Source organism: Anabrus simplex, chromosome 1, assembly GCF_040414725.1.
Source record: "Anabrus simplex isolate iqAnaSimp1 chromosome 1, ASM4041472v1, whole genome shotgun sequence".
NCBI lineage: Eukaryota > Metazoa > Arthropoda > Insecta > Orthoptera > Tettigoniidae > Anabrus > Anabrus simplex.
The window spans coordinates 1,459,742,557-1,459,756,098 of record NC_090265.1 but is presented as its reverse complement, the minus strand read 5'-3'; positions in this window follow the sequence as shown (position 1 = coordinate 1,459,756,098).

The window sequence follows — 13,542 nt, the reverse complement described above, 5'->3', positions numbered from 1 at the left end:
TAATAATAATAATAATAATAATAATAATAATAATAATAATAATAATAATAATAATAATAATAATAATAATAATAATAATAATAATAATAATAATAATAATAATAATAATAATAATAATAATAATAATAATGTGACTGCCAAACGCAGGATCATGTGTGGCATTAGTGCATCATATCTCCATCTATAATGGGGGAACTGTGCTTCTTTAGCGGCCTCCTGGCGGTGTTTGTGTCACTGTGGCATGTATTGAGTGTGCGTTGGTGTTGTCTGGTGAAATTGTCTGTCTTTTATGCCGTAGGCGTCAGTCATCTTCTTTTGTTTCCAATCCATATCTACTAAGAGGGACATCGATATATTAATTTACTAATTTTGCATTTGCCCTATTTGGTTCTATTTTCCATCAGTGCCATGGAAGCCAGGACGAAGACGAGCACTCTGTACGCTCTCGCAGGCGTTACCTAGGACATGGAGTCCACACCTCTGGGTGCCATTAAAATGGACGTATTATTACCTTAGCCTTTATGGCATTATGCTGTTAATTAGTATTTATCTGCCACTTTCTAAAGGTAAACAGCCTTGCTGCAGCATGGCGGTGCTCTGCTGCATTTAACCGTCCATCCCTAGTTTCTCGCGGGAATATCACGATTATGATAAAACAAACAAGAAACAAGAAATTGCTCTAAGAGGTTACCCCTACTGGATCTGGTCCTATGATGGGGTTTATAAGGAACGATCAGTGACCAGGGAAACGTCGATTCCCTGGTGGGGCTCAACCTCACAGAACAAAGAAGCCCAATTACAACAAGAGCTTCAATTACAGAAGGTGTTGAGCAGGAAAGACAACCATCGCTTACCCAAGCAGGGCTGCCAAGAGAGCGCATGAAATGGACGAATGTCATGAACCAGAACATTTTGCACATCTACTACAAAGTTACGCTATTTTTTTTTTGCTAGGGGCTTTACGTCGCACCGACACAGATAGGTCTTATGGCGACGATGGGATTGGAAAGGCTTAGGAGTTGGAAGGAAGCGGCCGTGGCCTTAATTAAGGTACAGCCCCAGCATTTGCCTGGTGTGAAAATGGGAAACCACGGAAAACCATTTTCAGGGCTGCCGATAGTGGGATTCGAACCTACTATCTCCCGGATGCAAGCTCACAGCCGCACGCCTCTACGCGCACGGTCAACTCGCCCAGTACAAAGTTACGAATCTTGGAGTAAATGTATCTGGATACAGGCAGAAACTTTACAGATAATTCACCCATAAATATCCTGATATCTTAGTGAATAGCTGACCATTACAGAGTGAGCTTTAAGAACAACTTAATCCCTCAGACAAAACTCAATATGATTGCTCGAGAAACGAAGCAGGAAATGAAATCTGAGTCAACTAATGATAGTCCATCCACAAGTAATGAAGAGCCAAATGTTACCACTTTATCTCACAATGCAGAACAACAGACAATAGCAGGAACCAACACAAGATACCACTGGCCCTGACCGTCAAAGTCTAGAGAATAACTTGGAATTGAAACTGGAGACCTTGATGAAGGGGGTCAGGATGGAATTTGAAGGTATGGCTCCAAACTCGAGACCGAAATTACCGAAGGTTAATACTTCAAAGAAAATGGCAAATGTTATAAGAGTGATGAACAAAAATGTGCTTCCGGAGTACATTCACACCGCAAACAACCTTCAAACTCTCCACGCGCACACCTACTGTGGAGCAGTGACAGTAGTTAGAGCAATAGGCATTGACTTTAACACCCAAAGAACGTTGCCAGGACAAGCTGGCGAAACAATAACAATTCTTAAGTCGGAGAGGAGAATGAAGAAGCTCATAGAGACCATCAGACAAGATATAACTCGTATGGAAGAGCACATTAAAGCCTATAAGGCCAAAGAAGCTGTTAAAACTGGTGAGGCTGATTATGTACAGTTATCATGTTCACACAAAATATGATGAGGAAAATGTTATTCCTAATCACGTCCTATTAAACTTAAGCAAAATCTTTCAGTATTTTCATCAAACATTGCAAGATACAAGAAAATTGGAAAGAGGAAACAGGATAATACACTATTTGACCGAACTGAAAAGTTGTTCTATCGGAAATTTAAAAATGCCCTGACTTGTTTGAACAGATTACCCGACACAGCAACAAGTTAAGGAATTCTGGCAAGACCAACTCTCGACTCATGTTAAATATAACAACGACGCAAGTTAGGTAGCTTGTGAAGAACAGATGCTTTTGTAATGCCAGAAAATGCAACATGGATGACTGATTTTGTAACTAGGCATTATTGTGAGTCTTCCCAATTGGAAAGCGCCAGGCCCCGATAAAATTCGGAGCTTTTGGTACAGAAGTTTATGGAGTACTCATGAGAAATTAACACAGTTGATCAACATACTGGTGACCGATCCATCACAAATGCCACTATTCTTTACTCAAGGGATCACATACGTTCCCCCAAAAGATGAAATAAATGCCAATGATCATGCGAGATATCGAATCTACAAGCAATGTGAGCAGAATAACATTACTGCAATACAACAGAAAAGATGCCAACGCGGTTCGAAAGGATGTAAGGAACAACTCATCATTGATGCAGTCGTTTGTGGACAGGCAACACTATGCATCGCAACCTGTGCATGGAGTACATAAGATTACAAGATTGCCTTTGATTCCGTGGCGCATGGCTGGCCACAGAAAGTGATGGAGATTTATATGGTTGATCCACAACTTATCAACTTCCTATCTTATGCCATGCTAACTTGGAACACAAAACTATATCTCATTACATCTACAGGACACATTGGAACAGATGCAATAAGCATACAACATGCGATATTCCAAGGGGACTCCTTAAGTCCATTGTGGTTCGTCCTGGCAATGAATCCATTGTCAAGGATATTGAACTCCACTCGATTTGGCTATTCCATTAAGTCCAAATCACGAAGCCATTACCAATTGTGACATCTTTTGTAGATGGGTGACATCAGACTGCATGAAGAAAACCAGCAACAGCTTGAACAACTAATGAGAATCACTGAGAGCTTGTAGAAGGACATATGTAGGGACTTTGGGAATGACAAATACCAAATGGTTAGAATGGTCAAAGGTAAATTATGTGAGGAAAATTAATTTGAACTGAGAGATGGGCGATGAATCGAAACGATGAATTCAAGCGAGCCTTACAAGTTCTTGGGTATCAATGAAACATCGCGCACAGAACACTAATTTAAGTACGAATTGGTTGAGAAATTTGTTAGACGGACCCGGTTAATTCTCAAATCAGGCCTGAACAGCAAAAATACGACAAAAGCAATCAACACCTATACCATACCAGTTCTTAGCTACTCATTCAGATTTATCAAGTGGAGCAAGACTGACATAGAAAATCTTGAGACGAAACTGTGCTGTCTAATGACCAAGGAACGAAAACACCACCCAAAGTTAGCAGTTGAGAGACTGACTCTGCATCGCTGTCTGGGTGGTCGTAGTATTGTGGACAATGGAGCTCAGCTAACACGGAAAGTAGTATCACTGAGGGGTATTTTCATGCATCAGCTCAAAACTCAGACCTGCACTGAGTGATACGTGAAGTGCATGATATAACTCCGTTACTTCTTAAACACCAAGACCTAGAGCGAGAAGTAAGAACTGATTTTCATGGCAATCTAAACCACTACATGCGAAGCATCCATATTTAGTTAGACGAGAAAATGTCGGTTTAAAAGCATCAAACTTATGGCTGATTGGAGGGAAAATTTTCCCAGAAACAGAAAGTTTTGTGTTAAATATACAAGACCAAGTTATCAAGTGGAGCAAGACTGCTACTTGAAAAATCCGTGCCACTAGCGACCGCATAATCTGTAACCGTGCCGTATGCGACCGGCGTTGACAAGCAAATTGTCATTTAATAAGCTTTGTCATCACCCAAGATAAGGTAAGCTAAATCAGAACCAGAAAAATTTGAAGAAAAGGCCAAAAATTGAGAACACTGCTTACGGGGTAGGGAATGAAATTGTCTTTGTTCTATTCATCTACTAAACCGCAAACTCTGCACCTCATCAATGCACACTGAATATATTAGTCATCGGGAAATACAACCTATACAGCTCTTTACGGAGAACAATTCGAACGATTGCATGAAAGGCTCAAAAATAATAATGAATGAGTACATTTCTTACGAAAGTCTAAATAAAACATACATTACTTCACACACGCGCGCGCGTAATACCTAAACCCAATTCAAGAACTCGTTGAAATATGTCAGTGTAATGTATAATTTGGAATGCCATAAACCGAGGTATTCATTCCCCAAAGAAAACACAGATGGGTCATAAATAGGCATGACGCAAGAGGTACTTCAAGGACAAAATCCTACAAATTTGGAGGAAATGTACAACCATGTAATCTTCTGCTGAATACTAGAATAACACGAGTTCGGTTATATTTTAACAAGAATTATTTGTTTTACAGTTAACTGATCTTTAAGTACAGCTCTTGGGGATCATCAGGACCAGTCCCTGGATTTTCGGGAAACAGATATGACAGAGCAGCATCTTCTTCAGTTGCTTTTCAAGAACTTTCCTGTGAAGTACCAATGCGGAGTGCAATGACATTTCAACAACAGCTACTACCCCTACTTTACGTAACACTTTGGGGGGAAACTCAATGTCTTACAACACGAAATATGGTGATGCGTTTACGTTTTTTCCTAATATTTGTCGGTATATGGAGCTGCGTTTCCATGTCTGGGAGAAGGTACCAAGCAGGTTAGGTCAGTACGTTGCAGCACGACTAGTTACAGCTACTTCGGTAGGCCTTGATGGCACCTTCCTCCAAATGTTAGCCCTTGCAATTACACTCACAGCAACATCACACAACATACATCCTCGGACACTCCTGGCACTAAAAACCAGATGCTAAAAATGTTAATGTTAATGTGTGTTCTAGTGAGGAGTGTTGTAGCAGGTATAGGCCCTACAGAGAATAACTGACATTAGAAACGCCATGCCCATGCGTGAAGCTGGTGGGTCTAAGCCTGATCTTCGTACAAAGTACCGCATATTAGAATTTACTGCAGAGGACCCCAGCAGGTATACTGGCCAAATTGCGACAGTGGTAGGAGTGGACCGTTCTACGAACATAGCGGGAAGACCGGCAACATCAGTATCATTTGCAGTGTGTTCAGCACTATTGGAAAGGAATTATGCACCTCAGAAAGCCTTCTATGAATAGGTCTATCTTCAACCCAAAGACTTCATGAATGATATTTTGTTTACAAATGAGGCCTCCTTTACAGGGAATGGCAGCTTCAGTTTTGACAACACGTGTATGTAGTCGGAGAACAAGCCCCGTGCTATGAGACGTTCCCACTACCAGGTTCGGTTTTCCCATTAATGTTTAGACAGGGATTTTGGGGAGCATTATCAGAGGATCTGTGATATTACCTCATATAATGGCTAGCGTATCTTATCTACAGTTTCTAGAAGGCTCCATACCACTACTACTACTACTATTACTACTAGAGGATGTTCCACTCCATACGCGACGGCATCTGTGGTTGCAAACATGATGGAGCACCCCCGCACATTACCACGCAGTGCGTCGTCACCTGGACGTCGCCTATCCACAACGATGGATTGGCCAACAAGAAGTCCCGATCAAAACCCCTTAGATTACATTTTTGGGGGTTCATGAAATCTAAGGTTTATCGCAGAGAAGTGGAAACTCTGCAAAAGTTCCGGGAATGTGTCTTGGAAGCTGCCCAGGACATCAGTCAAAACAACAAGGTACTGAGGCGGGTTCAAGAGAATTTTCTCCGAAGGTGCCGAGCATATACGAGGTATTACCGCCAATGGTGTTTTCGAACACTGATGTAACAATGAAAACCGTTTCTCAGGCCAATCTGGTCAAGTGTGGTATTATCTAAAAGGTACATAAACGCTCTGTCGTTGTTTCAAAGTTTTTTCTATTAAAAAGTAAATACGCTTAGAGTTTTACGTGACTTTTACTTGCGTGATCATAAGCCACAGGACCTCCATTTTTTTGTGGAATCCGACCCATAGGACGTGGCATTTCATTTCGTAAATCCCACACGTATTGGCCGGGAATCAAACCCGGGCTGCCTTGGTAGGAAGCGAGCAGTTATGCCACTAGGCTCGTTTCTATTACTTCCCACTTTATCCGGGTTTTACTGCGGGTCAGGGTTTGTAGCAGATTTGGCAGACGTTTACGGCTGGATGTTTTTCTTGACGGCAACCAATAGAGGAGAAATGCTATGTATTAATGTGGTGATGGTGGTGATTATCAGAGGGAAAACTGGAAGGCATCCGACACTGCGAAAAATGAAGATATCAGCGAAAGAAAGACAAGGGCCACGAAGGGCGTGAAAGTGAAAGACTCCCTAGGCCTAAAAAATTGTAATACCGTCGGGGTCGGAAAAGAACAAGAGTTGACCAAGGGAATGGGGTAGGATAGATGATAGTGAGGAATCTGGTACAAGTAAGTGGGAGCAGTGCCAGGACTCAACTCAGTGCCCCGTGGGCACTAACACACGCTCCCAAGTTGAGAGCCTCTAACGACAGGCAGGTAATGTTATTCTACTGCCCCCACCCACAGAGGGATGTGGAGCTAGATAACTTTCTTCCTTAGCATGACATTCCTCTAGTTCATCGATTGTCTGATACTACTGGTACAGTACGTAACGCACTGGTGTATAACAGGATTCCACGCATTTGATCCCTACTCTGAGGCGCTGATTGGAATGAGCAGTGTGCACACTTAAAGGAATAATGGCAGAGGAGTGTTCACGGCCATCTGCGGCCTGGTCATTCCAGGTCGGGAACTTTGGATCGTTAGATCGGCAGCATAGCACTGTTCGTTAAAAATGAGAAAATGTGCGGTTTTCTATTTGATTGAGTATTTCACATGATAATATTGCTTGTAATTGCGACATTCCTGCTGACTTCATTGTAATGGCCTATGATGATTTCAGTTGGGAAAACCACAAAGACGGCCTTTCTGAGGATGTAAAAAGGCAGGTGGAGAGAGAGTGCCCTTGTCATCAAACTGTCCAACTCGACTCACTGGCAGTAGGAAGTGGGCCTGCCATCATCGTGAAAACTCCCCAAGTTCATTGTGACTGATAGTAGGTAAGAGGACCTGCCATTATAATTCCCTAACCCAGTCTTCACATGAGAAGAGACGTATGGTGACTTTCCCGTCGCTTTTCTGGGTAACTTTAAGAACTATACAATTTAATATTATCTTACTCACAGCGTATAGAGTACTTAATCTAGAATGTAGGATTCCGTAGCGAAGCAGGGGCACATCAGCCAGTCATATCTAAATTTGTTTCAGAATCTAATTACTCTGTACCGGGGACTACGAAATTAAGCTTGAAATCCTTTCAGAAAACAATCGATAATGTCTGGCAACAAAACACAGGAGTAGCGTTACGAAAATGTTGCAAATCTTGGCCTGGGAAGACTGAGAAGTAAGAAGACGAGCTGCTCGACTAAGCGGGATGTTCCGAGTTGTCAGTGGAGATATGGCGTAGAATGGCATTAGTAGACGAATACATTTGAGTGGTGTTTTTAAAGGTAGGAAAGATTACAATATGAAGATAAAGTTAGAATTCAAGACGACAAATTGGGGCAGTGTGAAGAGGTGATAATTGTACCAATCATCCTTTCGAGTAGAGCTGCTATAATTAAAACTCTGGTGTAAGGACTGAAGAAGTTGGATGTCAATACCAACATCTACAAGAGTATGCAGAAGACGGTGGTCATTGCCACGACTGGCTTTTTCGGAAATATATGAGTTCAAATTCTCCGTAAAAATCTATATATATAAAAGCAAGTCGGGCTGGAGCGATGTATATATAAATATTTAAAAATGAAAAAAGACGTGAATTAATGAGGCACTTCCAGAAATCTCAGAAATTTGAAACTTGGTACGTGGGAAACTGATGACCCCCGGATCCCTAGAAAAATCGGAAATTCTCAAAATTCCCTGAAGGGGGCACGCTGGGGGGGGCTCAAATTTTGGGCTCAGCATAAGAAAACAGTCGTATAGTATATCCAAAACGATAACCTATAGGTTTCGTGGGCTTAAAAATTTTCGGGAATTTCCTCATTTTTATCCCCTATCCCCCCAAATCAAGATGGCGGCACAACCTGCCAGACGAGGTAGACAATTGAAATTTGGTGAAATTATAGCTTTTGGTCCCTAGCCGACGGGAAAATTCCAAGATGTTCAAATTTTTCACTTTTTACCCCCAAAGATATCGAATTATGGAGGCAATTTTAATGACTGTGCAGATATTCCTTTTGAGCTATTTTTTGGCTAAACGGTAAGTCGTATCACAAAACGGATGGCACAATGTCACTTCAATTCGGAGTGATCTACAACTTTGGTCCTGTGACATTTTGTCGTATCTCTCTCCCTTATACGTTAAATTTGGCCGTATTTCTGGATTGTTCGTAAATTTGGTGATTTTTACAAGTATATTTCATTGTTTGACACACTTATAAGAATGATAGGATCATCGCGTTAGGTGCGCACATTGGCACGATTAAGGGACATATGTGTACCAAATTTCATGATTCTAGCTTATACATAAGTAGGCAAAATGTAATGTAAAATGTTAAAAATGCACCCAAATTTCACCCTATTCAAAACGTGAACTCAATTTACCCCCTTAATATGGGAGATACGAGGATATGGTTTAGAAACAAACATTTAGAGCGATAAATGAGGCGTCTGATGGCGCAAACCGTTTCTTAATATCATAAACCGTTTAGGAGATATGAATTTCGAAGTGGAAGTCTGCACTTTTCAACGTGCTCATGCTTATCCGTCATCTATATATATAAAAGCAAGTCGGGCTGGAGCGATATATATATATATAAATATTTCAAAATGATAAAAGACGTGAATTAATGAGGCCCTTCCTGAAATCTCAGAAATTTGAAACTTGGTACGTGGGAAACTGATGATCCCCGGATCCCTAGAAAAATCGGAAATTCTCAAAATTCCCTGAAGGGGGCACGCTGGGGGGGCTCAAATTTTGGGCTCAGCATAAGAAAACAGTCGTATAGTATATCCAAAACGATAACCTATAGGTTTCGTGGGCTTAAAAATTTTCGGGAATTTCCTCATTTTTAACCCCTATCCCCCCAAATCAAGATGGCGGCACAACCTGCCGGACGAGGTAGACAATTGAAATTTGGTGAAATTATAGCTTTTGGTCCCTAGCCGACGGGAAAATTCCAAGATGTTCAAATTTTTCACTTTTTACCCCCAAAGATATCGAATTATGGAGGCAATTTTAATGACTGTGCAGATATTCCTTTTGAGCTATTTTTTGGCTAAACGGTAAGTCGTATCACAAAACGGATGGCACAATGTCACTTCAATTCGGAGTGATCTACAACTTTGGTCCTGTCACATTTTGTCGTATCTCTCTCCCTTATACGTTAAATGTGGCCGTATTTCTGGATTGTTCGTAAATTTGGTGATTTTTACAAGTATATTTCATTGTTTGACACACTTATAAGAATGATAGGATCATCGCGTTAGGTGCGCACATTGGCACGATTAAGGGACATATGTGTACCAAATTTCATGATTCTAGCTTATACATAAGTAGGCAAAATGTAATGTAAAATGTTAAAAATGCCCCCAAATTTCACCCTATTCAAAACGTGAACTCAATTTACCCCCTTAAGATGGGAGATACGAGGATATGGTTTAGAAACAAACATTTAGAGCGATAAATGAGGCGTCTGATGGCGCAAACCGTTTCTTAATATCATAAACCGTTTAGGAGATATGAATTTCGAAGTGGAAGTCTGCACTTTTCAACGTGTTCATGCTTATCCGTCATCTATATATATAAAAGCAAGTCGGGCTGGAGCGATGTATATATAAATATTTAAAAATGAAAAAAGACGTGAATTAATGAGGCACTTCCAGAAATCTCAGAAATTTGAAACTTGGTACGTGGGAAACTGATGACCCCCGGATCCCTAGAAAAATCGGAAATTCTCAAAATTCCCTGAAGGGGGCACGCTGGGGGGGCTCAAATTTTGGGCTCAGCATAAGAAAACAGTCGTATAGTATATCCAAAACGATAACCTATAGGTTTCGTGGGCTTAAAAATTTTCGGGAATTTCCTCATTTTTAACCCCTATCCCCCCAAATCAAGATGGCGGCACAACCTGCCGGACGAGGTAGACAATTGAAATTTGGTGAAATTATAGCTTTTGGTCCCTAGCCGACGGGAAAATTCCAAGATGTTCAAATTTTTCACTTTTTACCCCCAAAGATATCGAATTATGGAGGCAATTTTAATGACTGTGCAGATATTCCTTTTGAGCTATTTTTTGGCTAAACGGTAAGTCGTATCACAAAACGGATGGCACAATGTCACTTCAATTCGGAGTGATCTACAACTTTGGTCCTGTCACATTTTGTCGTATCTCTCTCCCTTATACGTTAAATGTGGCCGTATTTCTGGATTGTTCGTAAATTTGGTGATTTTTACAAGTATATTTCATTGTTTGACACACTTATAAGAATGATAGGATCATCGCGTTAGGTGCGCACATTGGCACGATTAAGGGACATATGTGTACCAAATTTCATGATTCTAGCTTATACATAAGTAGGCAAAATGTAATGTAAAATGTTAAAAATGCCCCCAAATTTCACCCTATTCAAAACGTGAACTCAATTTACCCCCTTAATATGGGAGATACGAGGATATGGTTTAGAAACAAACATTTAGAGCGATAAATGAGGCGTCTGATGGCGCAAACCGTTTCTTAATATCATAAACCGTTTAGGAGATATGAATTTCGAAGTGGAAGTCTGCACTTTTCAACGTGTTCATGCTTATCCGTCATCTATATATATAAAAGCAAGTCGGTATGGAGCGATGTATATATAAATATTTAAAAATGAAAAAAGACGTGAATTAATGAGGCACTTCCAGAAATCTCAGAAATTTGAAACTTGGTACATGGGAAACTGATGACCCCCGGATCCCTAGAAAAATCGGAAATTCTCAAAATTCCCTGAAGGGGGCACGCTGGGGGGGGGGCTCAAATTTTGGGCTCAGAATAAGAAAACAGTCGTATAGTATATCCAGAACGATAACCTATAGGTTTCGTGGGCTTAAAAATTTTCGGGAATTTCCTCATTTTTAACCCCTATCCCCCCAAATCAAGATGGCGGCACAACCTGCCAGACGAGGTAGACAATTGAAATTTGGTGAAATTATAGCTTTTGGTCCCTAGCCGACGGGAAAATTCCAAGATGTTCAAATTTTTCACTTTTTACCCCCAAAGATATCGAATTATGGAGGCAATTTTAATGACTGTGCAGATATTCCTTTTGAGCTATTTTTTGGCTAAACGGTAAGTCGTATCACAAAACGGATGGCACAATGTCCCTTCAATTCGGAGTGATCTACAACTTTGGTCCTGTCACATTTTGTCGTATCTCTCTCCCTTATACGTTAAATTGGGCCGTATTTCTGGATTGTTCGTAAATTTGGTGATTTTTACAAGTATATTTCATTGTTTGACACACTTATAAGAATGATAGGATCATCGCGTTAGGTGCGCACATTGGCACGATTAAGGGACATATGTGTACCAAATTTAATGATTCTAGCTTATACATAAGTAGGCAAAATGTAATGTAAAATGTTAAAAATGCACCCAAATTTCACCCTATTCAAAACGTGAACTCAATTTACCCCCTTAATATGGGAGATACGAGGATATGGTATAGAAACAAACATTTAGAGCGATAAATGAGGCGTCTGATGGCGCAAACCGTTTCTTAATATCATAAACCGTTTAGGAGATATGAATTTCGAAGTGGAAGTCTGCACTTTTCAACGTGTTCATGCTTATCCGTCATCTATATATATAAAAGCAAGTCGGGCTGGAGCGATGTATATATAAATATTTAAAAATGAAAAAAGACGTGAATTAATGAGGCACTTCCAGAAATCTCAGAAATTTGAAACTTGGTACATGGGAAACTGATGACCCCCGGATCCCTAGAAAAATCGGAAATTCTCAAAATTCCCTGAAGGGGGCACGCTGGGGGGGGGGGCTCAAATTTTGGGCTCAGCATAAGAAAACAGTCGTATAGTATATCCAGAACGATAACCTATAGGTTTCGTGGGCTTAAAAATTTTCGGGAATTTCCTCATTTTTAACCCCTATCCCCCCAAATCAAGATGGCGGCACAACCTGCCAGACGAGGTAGACAATTGAAATTTGGTGAAATTATAGCTTTTGGTCCCTAGCCGACGGGAAAATTCCAAGATGTTCAAATTTTTCACTTTTTACCCCCAAAGATATCGAATTATGGAGGCAATTTTAATGACTGTGCAGATATTCCTTTTGAGCTATTTTTTGGCTAAACGGTAAGTCGTATCACAAAACGGATGGCACAATGTCCCTTCAATTCGGAGTGATCTACAACTTTGGTCCTGTCACATTTTGTCGTATCTCTCTCCCTTATACGTTAAATTGGGCCGTATTTCTGGATTGTTCGTAAATTTGGTGATTTTTACAAGTATATTTCATTGTTTGACACACTTATAAGAATGATAGGATCATCGCGTTAGGTGCGCACATTGGCACGATTAAGGGACATATGTGTACCAAATTTCATGATTCTAGCTTATACATAAGTAGGCAAAATGTAATGTAAAATGTTAAAAATGCCCCCAAATTTCACCCTATTCAAAACGTGAACTCAATTTACCCCCTTAATATGGGAGATACGAGGATATGGTTTAGAAACAAACATTTAGAGCGATAAATGAGGCGTCTGATGGCGCAAACCGTTTCTTAATATCATAAACCGTTTAGGAGATATGAATTTCGAAGTGGAAGTCTGCACTTTTCAACGTGCTCATGCTTATCCGTCATCTATATATATAAAAGCAAGTCGGGCTGGAGCGATGTATATATAAATATTTAAAAATGAAAAAAGACGTGAATTAATGAGGCACTTCCAGAAATCTCAGAAATTTGAAACTTGGTACGTGGGAAACTGATGACCCCCGGATCCCTAGAATAATCGGAAATTCTCAAAATTCCCTGAAGGGGGCACGCTGGGGGGGGGGCTCAAATTTTGGGCTCAGCATAAGAAAACAGTCGTATAGTATATCCAAAACGATAACCTATAGGTTTCGTGGGCTTAAAAATTTTCGGGAATTTCCTCATTTTTATCCCCTATCCCCCCAAATCAAGATGGCGGCACAACCTGCCAGACGAGGTAGACAATTGAAATTTGGTGAAATTATAGCTTTTGGTCCCTAGCCGACGGGAAAATTCCAAGATGTTCAAATTTTTCACTTTTTACCCCCAAAGATATCGAATTATGGAGGCAATTTTAATGACTGTGCAGATATTCCTTTTGAGCTATTTTTTGGCTAAACGGTAAGTCGTATCACAAAACGGATGGCACAATGTCCCTTCAATTCGGAGTGATCTACAACT